At 34.0% G+C, this 12,206-nt stretch overlaps 1 long non-coding RNA gene across 1 annotated transcript; it reads right to left on the bottom strand.

Annotated features, from left to right (window-relative positions):
- Positions 1-8,095: 8,095 nt before the first annotated feature.
- On the bottom strand, positions 8,096-9,598 carry LOC141326567 (uncharacterized). The gene is made up of 2 exons (XR_012353924.1): positions 9,257-9,598; positions 8,096-8,739 (listed from the first exon to the last, which is right to left on the bottom strand). It is a non-coding gene; the product is annotated as an uncharacterized lncRNA (long non-coding RNA).
- Positions 9,599-12,206: the final 2,608 nt, after the last annotated feature.

Genomic DNA, 12,206 nt, shown 5'->3' with positions numbered 1-12,206 from the left:
GCTTTTCTGATGAAAAAGGCAGGGCAAAACATGCTGTTTTTCTTGCCATTGTTTGTTTACGCTCATAGCACCTTCTATTTAGTCCTGCCGTATCGATAACAGCACGCACGTTGTTAAAGTTGGTAAGCGATGAATGGTCGGGTAGAAACGTGTAGTCCAGAAATTGTGTCGTCTGAACCAGGCTTTAAATGTTGTGGCGTGGTGTAGACACAGTGTAAAGTTACTATGTTCATGAGTGAGTCATTGAATTATTCACTCAACCAACACATTCAAAAACACAGATTTACACAGGAATGCAAGAAGAAATGAGTCACTGAATCATTTACTCAAACGATTTGCTCATTCAGGAACAAAACACTGTCAACTGTCAGCCTTGTGGGAAGCACTTCGCCATGCGTTTTACACACTTGAAAATAAAAGGTGTTGTCGCAGCAATGCCATTGCAGAACTATTTTGGTTTCCCCAAAGAGATTTCAGTCAAAAGTTCTTAAAGACCCTTTCTTTTTTCTTAGTTTAAAGAATATTGAAATCATCTTTAGAACCTTTTCCTACTATAAAGAACCTTTTGTGCGTCGGTGCCGGTAGCCTTGTGGGCAGCGCGCTGACATACAGCGTCATTGCGCTGTGGGAGTCCCGTGTTTGAATCCCGACTTGAGGACCTTTCCTGATCCCGCCCCCCATCTCTCTCCCACTTTGCTTCCTGTCACTTCTGATCTGTCCTATTGCAAAAAATGACAAAAATAAAATCTTTTTTTTAAAAAAAGAACCTTTTGTGCAATGGAAAGTTCCCATGGAAGTTAAAGGTTTTTCATGGAACCATACACGCCTATTATTACACCTTTATTTTTAAAAGAGACCTATTACACCCCGTTTACAAGATGTAATATAAGTCTCAGGTGTCCCCAGTATGTGCTCGTTAAGTTTCAGCTCAAAATACTCCACAGATCATTTATATCATTTTGAAAATGCCTATTCTGAGTGAAAGAAGACACACACTGTTTTAGTGCATGTCTCTTTAAAATGCAAATGCACTCAGCTGTCACACGGCATGTGAGTACTAAAACATGAAAAACATTTTCTTTCATGTTTTATTGCGCATAAACTTTCAAATACACACAAGATTATATTAAAAACTGTCAGTTATGTCTGTGAAAGTAAACAGCTGGGAAAGAAATCACATGTTTCAGCAGCGTAATATACAGTAAATAAATCAATAAATCCACTGCTCTTCTGTGCAGCTAACAACAAAAAAGTTAGCATGCTTTGCTTGAACTTTTGCCATGGTGTCAGAACTGGTACAGCGTTGTCGCTCGCAAAAACACAATGGCGACACTGTGGGTGTAAACGTGCAGATTAAGGGGTGGTAATATTATAATAAGACCCCTGTCTATGTCACAAGGGGAGCAAAATATTTTTTTCACATGCTTGCAGAGAAAGGCTTACCAAAAAAAATTGTAAGTTGTTCTATTTCACATTTTCTGGGTTGGTAGAGGACCAGGGGACCCGGTTATAGCACTTAAACACAGAACAAGTCAGATTTTCATTTGGCTTTGCTTGTGAGCCTTTCCAATCCCATCTCCACTTTGCTTCTTGTCATCTTTCTATCCTATCTTCTTAACTTTTCTATCGTATGCCAAAAACAACAGTAGTAATAATCAAAAACAGCACTACTGTGTGTTTCGCCGTTTTTGTTGTGGCTTTGTTTGGAACTGTGTTCAAGTTTTTTCCTCTCCATTCCATAAATTTATCTCTCAATTTTGCACTGTTCAGTTCTAAAGAATCTCATGGGGTGGAAGAGGCTCATGCCTGTAAAGAGACACCACTAGGGGTCATGACACCAATCCTTAATTTGACAATTTGTTAGACACTTTCATGTATTACCTTCTAAGACCATAATACGCCTGTGTGCCTCTGGAGTGGGATAAAAACATGAAAGGCTCTACATTCCAACCTCACCTGCTTCCTTTTATTGTTCTCCTCTGATAGAGTATATAAAGGAAAAAAATCCATCAAGTCATAAATTAGCCCAGAGTAACGTATGGCCTCAGTCCACTTTTCCAGAGGAATGATGTTGTAGCCCATAAACTGTCCAATATACAACAGGACTCTATATTGCATATCAGCAAGGCCCACGTGTTGGCCTGTATTAGGCATCATCTTTATGGGCCCGAATCCTCTGTAAGGTCTCTTGCCGCGGTCAGACAGCTGGTTCTGCTTTAGGCCCCTTTCTTCAACACTATATAGGTTGTTTTACATTTATTAAACACTTTTAAGCATCTCTGGCTGCAAGATTGCCCATCTGTTAGCACACAACAAAATATGCGTTCCAAGTGCGGAGGGAGCACGAGAAGGTGAGGGGATGCCATTGTAACATCAATATGGCTCATAATGCGCTTCAGGTTTACGCTCGGGTTGCTAGATTGATTTAAAAGCCTGTGCTTTTAGTCAAGAGGACATTCAGATTACAGATGAAAATTTAATAATAAAAAAAAGTAGGAGAGAAGAGCACAAATCACTGCTGGCGCTGCGCTCTGTGGAATGTTAGGGTGTGCAGTGCACGGTGATATATAGATCTGCAGATGTGCATGTTGCCTGGAATTGTTGGGGGTGTGCGGCTGCCGAAAGGTCCATTGTGTGGAACAATACTTCAAGAGTGTTTATTTGAGTATCACTAAAGGCTATAACCTCTCACCCCTGTCACAGAAGTTAGGAAGTTGCACTTTAAGCGTGGAGAAAACCTCTGAGGCCGAATCATAAACGGTGATGCATCATGGGTTTGAAAAAATGTATATACCATTGTCAAACGTAACATTAGGATGTTTTATGAGAACACATTTCTCTTATCTTATCTTGTGTCAGCACAAATTCTCTTCATGATGCAACTGTGTGTGTGTATTTTGTGTGCATTCATATGTCAGTCTGAATAATCACATGAGGATATTGAGGTTGCCGTATATTTTATGACTATAATCAAATGACAGAACAAAATAAAACATTGACTTTTTTACAGAAAACTGCTACCGGTATGATACAGTCGAGTTGTGCTTATTTAATGATGCTGAGCATTGTGAACTGGCGAGTCATTTGCAAATGTAAACATACAGTCGGTATGTTGTAAGGTAAACATGATGAAATAAACAATTTATAGCATTTGCCAAAGTGTATTCCATCTGCATTCCACTGCACAAATCGAGTGCTGCTGTTCTGTATGCATGAGAGGATGTGCAGACCAGGGATATGACAAACAAATTAAACAAATGAGAGTGATTAAAACAGCTGGATCCACAAATGGCATGACCAATTCAGGGAATTATGGAGGCAAATGCATGCAATTATAGCAAATGAGGTACACCCACTTTGCGCTACTCAGATGTTGCATTAATTTAAATGGTCTGTTTCTGCTGTGCAATTCATATTACATTAAATTAGCAATAGAATCCCCTGTGTCCTTCTGCTGTAATTCAGCTGAAGTCTTCATAAAGCTCTTCTCTCCAAAGCAAATCATTTGCAGTCAGAGATCATGGTGTCGAAATCCTCAAACGGCATTGCATTTCATAATGTTGTTGGGAAATTTGGAAAGAACACTAATAAGGTTGGTTTTGTAGGTGTTACAATATTCTTATCATTTTATCAAAACTAATTTTGACTTTCCGAGAAGTGATTTTGTAATTGTTGGGAGCCTACCATAGTTTTATTTGATTTATGGACTTTTTTTCTTTTCAAGACAAGAAACCAGGGGAGAGAATGGGGAATGGGAACAAGACACTCTACCAAAGGTTGGAATTTTATGTTAATTTATATCATTTTAAATATATCCTTGAGGTAGCAAGAGAAGATTACTATTTCTTCTTTAAAAAATAGAAAGAAAAAAGTAGTACTTGTTTCAGTTGATGTCAAAAGTTTACATACACCTTGCAGAATCTGCAAAATGGTAGTTTTAACTATTTTGTTTTTAGTGATAGTTGTTCATGAGACAGTTAAACTGCCTGCTGTTCTTCAGATAAAAAGCTGTTTTTTGTGTATTTGAAGCCTTTCTAACGATGACTGTGTATGATTTTGAGATTTAGGAGACAACTTAAGGACTCATACACAACTATTACAGAAGGTTCAAATGCTCACTGATGCTTCAGAAGGAAACACAGTCAGGTGATTATATATTTTTACATTTAACTTATTTTGTCTTCTGTGAAACATCTTATGTAGCTTTTGAAGGTCAGTACTAAATAAAAAAAAAGATATTTAGGCAAAATAATAAAAATGTACACATTTTCATTCCGTTCAAAAGTTTTCACCCCTGGCTCTTAATGCATGGTTTTTCCGTTTGTAGCATCAGTGAGCTTTGAACCTTCTGTAATAGTTGCATATGAGTCCCTCAGTTGTCCTCAGTGTGAAAAGATGGATCTCAAAATCATACAATCATCGCTGGAATAATACACAAAAATGCTGAAAAACCAAAGAATGTGTGGGACCTGAAGGACTTTTCTGAAGAACAGCGGGCAGTTTAATATGTACTATACTATTTACTATATGTAAATGTCTTTTATGAAATATCTCATTCAGGTCAGTACTAAATAAAAAAACATGCCTTCTGTATGATCCCTTTTATTTTGTTAAAATAATGAACATTTTGCAGATTCTGCAAGGTGTATGTAAACATTTGACCTCAACTCTATCTTCACTTGTTACCTCAAGGATATATTTGTACTCAGTCTAATTCATTAACGTCTAAACTACTGCAAACTAATTTGAATCAAGTTGATTTAGTCAGATTAAACATTTTTGGCTCGAATTAATGTACCTGTTACCACATGAAACGAATTTTTAAGTTATATGAAAAACACTTCCTTCTTGTTTGTATCTTTTCGATTGTAAAGCATGTCTAAACGTCTCATGTTTTTACCCAGTCATTCCATTCTCAATGAGTCAGTGACTGGTTAGCCGCTGCCATGTGTTCAACAGCCAGGATGCTGAGAGATTGACAGAGCAATACTGAGCTCATGTCTTCAGGGGGCGAGCAAACAGGTGTCCCTCCTGCTGGAGTTTAAGAGAAGTCCCCTGTGCCCCAGCCTGAGAGAGCTAGATATTCAAGAGAAAGAGAAAGAGAAAAGACCCACATGTGTGTGCCCCGCGGCCCCTCTTTCCACCCTTGTGTGTATGTATATATTAGAGTGATGGCGAGGTATGCAATGCCATAGTTCAGACACATGCTAATGTGCACCCAGAAATAATTTGGGAATAGATGAAGGAGAACACAGGGGCTTTCTGAAAGATTAGAAAAATTAGAACATTATGGGCAGATAACTATAGGTATAATCGACGATTATATTAAAATAACAAACAGACGTCATTGTAAAGCACGCACTGACAGTAGAAATACAAAGAAATGTAATTGTTGTTCAATTAATCAATTACTCATCTTTCTGACTGCAACATTCTGCATTTGTGCTGTGATACCTATTAATAGACTTGCATTTAATGTCTGAGTAATTGTAAAAAGAGCCAAGTCATCTCCGTTTCAAACTTGATGAAAGAAAACGTGTCAAGTCCATATCAAAGATCTGTCCATTAACAGAAGAGCCGTGTGAGTTGATCTCGCAGTAAGATCTCTCTGTCGGTGCTTGATGAGTTAAGCTATAGCATGTCACTAATTCTGACGCCTGATGACATGTGCTGGGCAACCAAAGATCAGGCATCTCCCCTACGGAAACTGACATGTCAGATTTCACAAGGCAAAAATTCCGCTGGAATTTTACAATGCATCATCTCAGCTTCATATAAGATTTCAGCTTCATGTTTGTTTTTTGATGCTTGTTTTATCTCAGACATATACAACTATAATATAGAATTTTATTTATAGAACACTATCATACTATAAAGAATACTTTAAGAATATGATCTTCTTATCATTTTATCAAAACTAATTTTGTCTTTCTGAGAAGTGATTTTATAATTGTTGAGAGTTATAACATAGTTTTATTTGATTTATGATCTTTTATTTATTTCTTACTTTCAAAAAAAGGAAGAAAAAAGAGGAATGGGAACAGGATATGAGGCAAGCAGTCATGCAATCTACAAAAGCTTTTATTTTAAATATGTGTGTGTGTGTGTGTGTGTGTGTGTGTGTGTGTGTGTGTGTGTGTGTGTGTGTGTGTGTGTGTGTGTGTGTGTGTGTATATACAAATCTGGGTAGTAATCTAGATTACATAATCAGTTTCCAAAAATTAAGTACTTGTAATTTGAGTAAATTACATTTTAAAATACTCATAATCAGACTACAGTTATTTTTTTATTGATTAAATGATTACATATTAATCACACGATAGCAATACATTATTTAAAATTCTCAGATTTTCCCTAATTCCTCTTTTTTTATCTACAGCCTACACTGTAAAAAGTTTTCACCAGATTTAACTTAAAAATCTAAGTTCAGCAGCTGCCTTAAGTTTTTAAGTGAAATCATCTTAAAAAAGTCATTTTAACTTATTACAATAAAAATAGTTGATTTAACTTGTGAGTTTAAATGACTTAAGTTGATTTAACTTAACATTTTAAGGCAGCTGCTAAACTTAAGTTTTTAAGTTGAAACTGGTGAAAACTTTTTACAGTGTACCGATTATATACATGCATAAAGTCTAGTTTTGTGGACATTCACAAAAAAGATCAGTCGTTAGTCAGGTGGCGACACAGTATTTAACCACTGGATTTACAAAAATCACTTCAGGTTTAACAAGTGTTTCAACATTGCATCAACTACTCACGCATATTAATGTATTTTAAAATGATTTATGTTAATTTAACATTTTTATGATTTAATTAATTGTCTGTCTATCTGTCTGTCTGTATATTTATAATGTTACATTATTATGAAGGCTGTCAACAATCAATGAGCATGTTTCATTTGTGTAACTAATAGCTGTTTTAAAAATAATTGTGCTGACAGTTGTGTATGTATGTATATATATATATATATATATATATATATATATATATATATATATATATATATATATATATATATATATATATACCACAAAGATTTATACATCTTCTGAAAGCTGAATAAATAAGGTTTGTTAGGATATGCCAATCTGAAAATCTGAAATCTAGGCTGCAAAAAAATCAAAAAATTTTGAAAATCTCCTTTAAAGCTGTCCAAATGAAGTTCTTAGCAATGCATATTATTAATCAAAAATTACTTTTTGATATATTTATGATAGGAAATTTACAAAATATCTTCATGGAACATGATCTTTACTTAATATCCTAATGATTTTTGGCATTGAAGAAAATGTATAATTTTGACCCATACAATGTATTGTTGGCTATTGCTACAAATATATCTGTGCTACTTATGACTGGTCTCGTGGTCCAGGGTCATATGTGTGTGTGTGTGTGTGTGTGTGTGTGTGTGTGTGTGTCTTTTTTCACCCAAAATGTAATACAGAATGAGCAAACATGCAGCTGTCTTTGAGGCAGGCAGTGAAACCTTTTTGCTCTCTGAATTTGAAATTATTATTCCACAGTTTTGCTTATAGCCTGAAGTAGGAGAAATGGAGAAAAAGCTGTTGCGGCATTCCATTTTTCCATGTAGGAGTATAAGAGCCTGTGTTATTTGCATACCAGGGACATATTTAAGCTGTATTACATGCAGGAAAAGTGTTACGGGGAAAGAGGCTATACATCTAAAGTAATGATGAGTTCAAAAAATGTGTGAGAAACAGCTTTACCCTGCATGGAAATACACTCTGTGGGATCATTAAGTCTCCTCGGCTTCAAAGTGCTAAAGCGCTCTAGTGAAAGCCTATTAGCAGTCACTGGGAAGCTCAACTCCGCACTAAACGGCGTGCTGTTTTCATGTCTTCCCTCAGTGATAAAGCCTTATCTATTTAAGATGCTTGAAAATAGCTCATATTGAGCAGCATATTAGAATAAATTAAATAAACACATTGCATATATATAAATCAAACTCCATGCGGTTAATCACACACACAAAGAAAAGACACCCACATTGAAAGCCTCGCCGAATAAGCAAAATCTTACCACAAGACGAGGCTTTTCTCAATCTGTTTAAACAAATCAATCAAATTCCTGAAGATATTTCTGAAAATCTGTAGATTTATTATTCAATGCATACGGACAGCATTCTGTCGGCAGCTTTAGAAAACCTAAACACACAATGCATGATGCAATTACAGTAATCAGCACATGTCAATTAAACAGTAATTGCACAATTGAAAACACACTTTTGCATTGTACTGAATGCACACCTTATCAACTACAACACACTCAGCTTATAGATAATGTAGTATAGCTATACATTCAATACAATAAATGATTTTTGTTTATCCCAAATAAAGCAGCCGTCTATGAGAGATTTACAGTTTGCATTTATAGTTTGCATATTGAAATATAAAAGGCATCTTAAAATAATACATCCTAATTTACTAGTGATTATTTAGTATAAAAACTGTTTTACAATTTTACAGAAACCCTCGTTTGGTGCAAAACAAGTCTGCATGTACAAAAGAGTGATATTTATCCATCAAATATTATCTAAGCTGCTAATGTCAGTGCAGTCCTCTTTTGTAAAAGATGAGATAAGTAGATACATCTCTTTTTATTGGTAACATTTAGCTAAATTGATGCCCTTTGTGTGCACCTGGTGCCAAAGGTTAGCGTTGTGGCGAAGGTCTTCTCTCTCCCACAAGGATGCGTTCAGCCGATAAAGGTCGTCTCGACCTGCCATGCACAAGCGATACCATAACTGATAGATTGTTGCATTGTGGGTAGGAGTTTCAAAACACAACCGAATGGATATCTTGTATATTTGTGCATATCAGAATATATAAAAGAAAGCTATATTTTAGGAAATGTGAATGAGAAAGATTTTGCATTAAAAACATACTGATTATATATTTGTGAAGTATATTTTGATCACTTTGAGTCATAAATATTCAAATTAATATACTGAGATGAGATGAGTTTCAATAATTTAATTTATCAAGTGGCTTTTGAAACAACAAATATCAGTCAGTGGCCTTTTTTTTTAAATGAATAACTATCACAAATCAATTACTTCAAAAATAATATTTTAATCATTTAGATTTAGATTTACTTTTAAAAATGTAAAAATCTTTGAGCAATTCTATTTTAGCACACATTTAGATACTTAAAAAAACAAAACAATGAATAGTCCATAACAGTATACATAACATTTGGTTATACAATATTTCGTTGAATACGTCTTTTCCGTTACCTTTTTTTGTCAGATAGCATGGAGAGAGTGGAGGCAGACAGCTGTGTTGTTGTCTAGAGGCAGACAGGCACATCGGGTGAAGTTCTGCTCCAGCTAGAACAGCACACTCATCTAATCCCTGAGGCAGAAGAGAGCGCCGTACAAAACTACTGTACACACACTCACACATCTTCACTCTGCAGCTGTGATGAAGTCATCTAGGGGTCTTGACACGCTTTCGTCTAGCTTAGAAATCATTTTCAAATGTTTTGGGACCGGTGTCCGCGCTAGACGGTTACAAGGCTAGTACTGTACAAACCCATTGGCAGAGCCAGAGCTATTTATGGTTGCTTAATACCGCAAATGTTGTTGCCTGTACCTGCAAAAGCCATGTACTCATAAATCAAGTTTTGCTGATCCATCTGGTCCTTGCATGTAAAAGAAAAGACAATGCGTCTCAAGTTAAATCAGTGAAATAAGGTCATAAATAACAAATATGTAACAACTGTTATTAATTTTTAGCTGTAAAAGACTGTAAAAATGCTACAGTATAAACCTGTTGATTGGTTAACAGTACATTTATTTACTATACACAGAGATAAACTGTAATAGATTTAACTTTTTTTTAAACCAAATTTTACAGTATAATTCTGTTGAATGTAAAGTTTGTAGAAGTGAAAATCTACAGTCAACATTCCTACACTGTAAAAATTTTTCACCAGTTTCAACTTAAAAACCTAAGTTCAGCAGCTGCCTTAAAATTTTAAGTTAAATCAGCTTAAAACTACAAGTCATTTGAACTTATTACACTAAAAATGAGTTGATTTAACTTGTGAGTTGAAATGACTTAAATTGATTTAACTTAAAATTTTAAGGCAGCTGCTAAACTTAAGTTTTTAAGTTGAAACTGGTGAAAACTGTGTGACTCTTCGTATTTAATGGTACACTGTAAAATTTTTCACCAGATTCAACTAAAAAACCGAAGTTCAGCAGCTGCCTTAAAATTTTAAGTTAAATCAGCTTAAAACTACAAGTCATTTGAACTTATTACACTAAAAATGAGTTGATTTAACTTGTGAGTTGAAATGACTTAAATTGATTTAACTTAAAATTTTAAGGCAGCTGCTAAACTTAAGTTTTTAAGTTGAAACTGGTGAAAACTGTGTGACTCTTCGTATTTAATGGTACACTGTAAAATATTTCACCAGATTCAACTTAAAAACCTAAGTTCAGCAGCTGCCTTAAGATTTTAAGTTAAATCAGCTGAAAACTACAAGTCATTTTAACTTATTACAATAAAATGAGTTGATTTAACTTGTGAGTTGAAATGACTTAAATTGATTTAACTTAAAATTTTAAGGCAACTGCTAAACTTAAGTTTTTAAGTTGAAACTGGTGAAAACTGTGTGACTCTTCGTATTTAATGGTACACTGTAAAATTTTTCACCAGATTCAACTTAAAAACCTAAGTTCAGCAGCTGCCTTAAGATTTTAAGTTAAATCAGCTGAAAACTACAAGTCATTTTAACTTATTACAATAAAATGAGTTGATATAACTTGTGAGTTTCAATGACTTAAGTTGATTTAACTTAAAATCTTAAGACACTCTAAAAAATGCTGGGTTAAACACGACCCAGCGATTGGGTTGTTTTGACCCAGCAGTTGGGTTAAATGTTTAACCTAGCCTTCTGGGTAGTTTCATATACTCAACTGTTGCTTAAAAATTACTATAAAATGAACCCAAAATAGATTGGAAATTAACATTTATTAATATGTTCCATAAATGAAGTTGAATAAATAATAATTAAATAATACACATTTTTAAAATCACTTTTTAATAAATGTTCACCTTTTCATTATTGATGATGCCTCTAGTAATTATGCATCTCATTTTTACTTAACAACCTATTTTGGGTTTATTTTAAGCTAGACGAATAGTAATTTTGAAACATTAGTTAAGTTAAATAAAACTACCCAGAAGGTTACATTCTTAAAAATAAAGATTTCAAAAGGGTGTTTTTGCAGTGATGCCATAAAAGAACAATGTTTAGCTCCCCAAAGAACTTTTCAGTGAACAGTTTCTAAAAGAACCATTTTGAAGAACATTTTAAAAATCTAAAGAACTTTTTTCAACTATAAAGATCCTTTTGCATTTGAAAGGTTCCATGGATGTTTAAGATTCTTTGTAGAACCTTTGATGACATTAAAGAACCTTTATTTTTAAGAGTGTAGGTTCAATATTTAACCCAAATGCTGGATCAAAAAAGTGTATACTGTGAATTTGTTTCTATATATATATTTATACACGAATCATGCTGTTTAATTAATATTTATTGCATTATCTCTGTTGTGCGTTACAATGGTGTTTTAATACTTGTGTGTATGACACCTTCTATATATTAGTATTTAAATATGTTAACATTTTTGCTTTATTTTTTACAGAATTATTGTAAAATAATTATTCACAGGTCCCATTTTTCTTTTTCTATAAATACGACATATATTAACATAAAAAACATTTAAATGTATATTTAACATTTTTAACGTAAAAACATGCTTATACACAGGTTACTTTGGAAATTGAATAGGTTACAGATTACAAGTTACCCTATTTAAAATAAGCAGTGTAACTATTTCGTAATAAATGTAACTGATTACATTTGATTACTTTTTAATAACTTTTCTACATTTCTAATGAAAGTTTTCAACTGGTAGTACTCAACACTGCTTACTGTCCGACTTTCAAAATCCTTCATCACTTGAATTAGGATTATAATTTAATTTTAAAGCACAGCCACTACAAAATCAAACTTCAGCACTTTTTACTTTAAGATCATTCTAAGGTTAAATACATATTTAAAATCATAACAAGAAATAGTGTTTAGATGTAACCCCCTTTGTAATCGTTGACATTTTCATAAGTAACTGTAATTTTTTTTTTCAGTAAGCGTAACAGATTACAGTTACATTT

This window comes from Garra rufa, chromosome 2, assembly GCF_049309525.1.
Source record: "Garra rufa chromosome 2, GarRuf1.0, whole genome shotgun sequence".
NCBI lineage: Eukaryota > Metazoa > Chordata > Actinopteri > Cypriniformes > Cyprinidae > Garra > Garra rufa.
The sequence above is the reverse complement of the archived record's forward strand: the minus strand, read 5'-3'. Positions and strand labels throughout refer to the sequence as shown.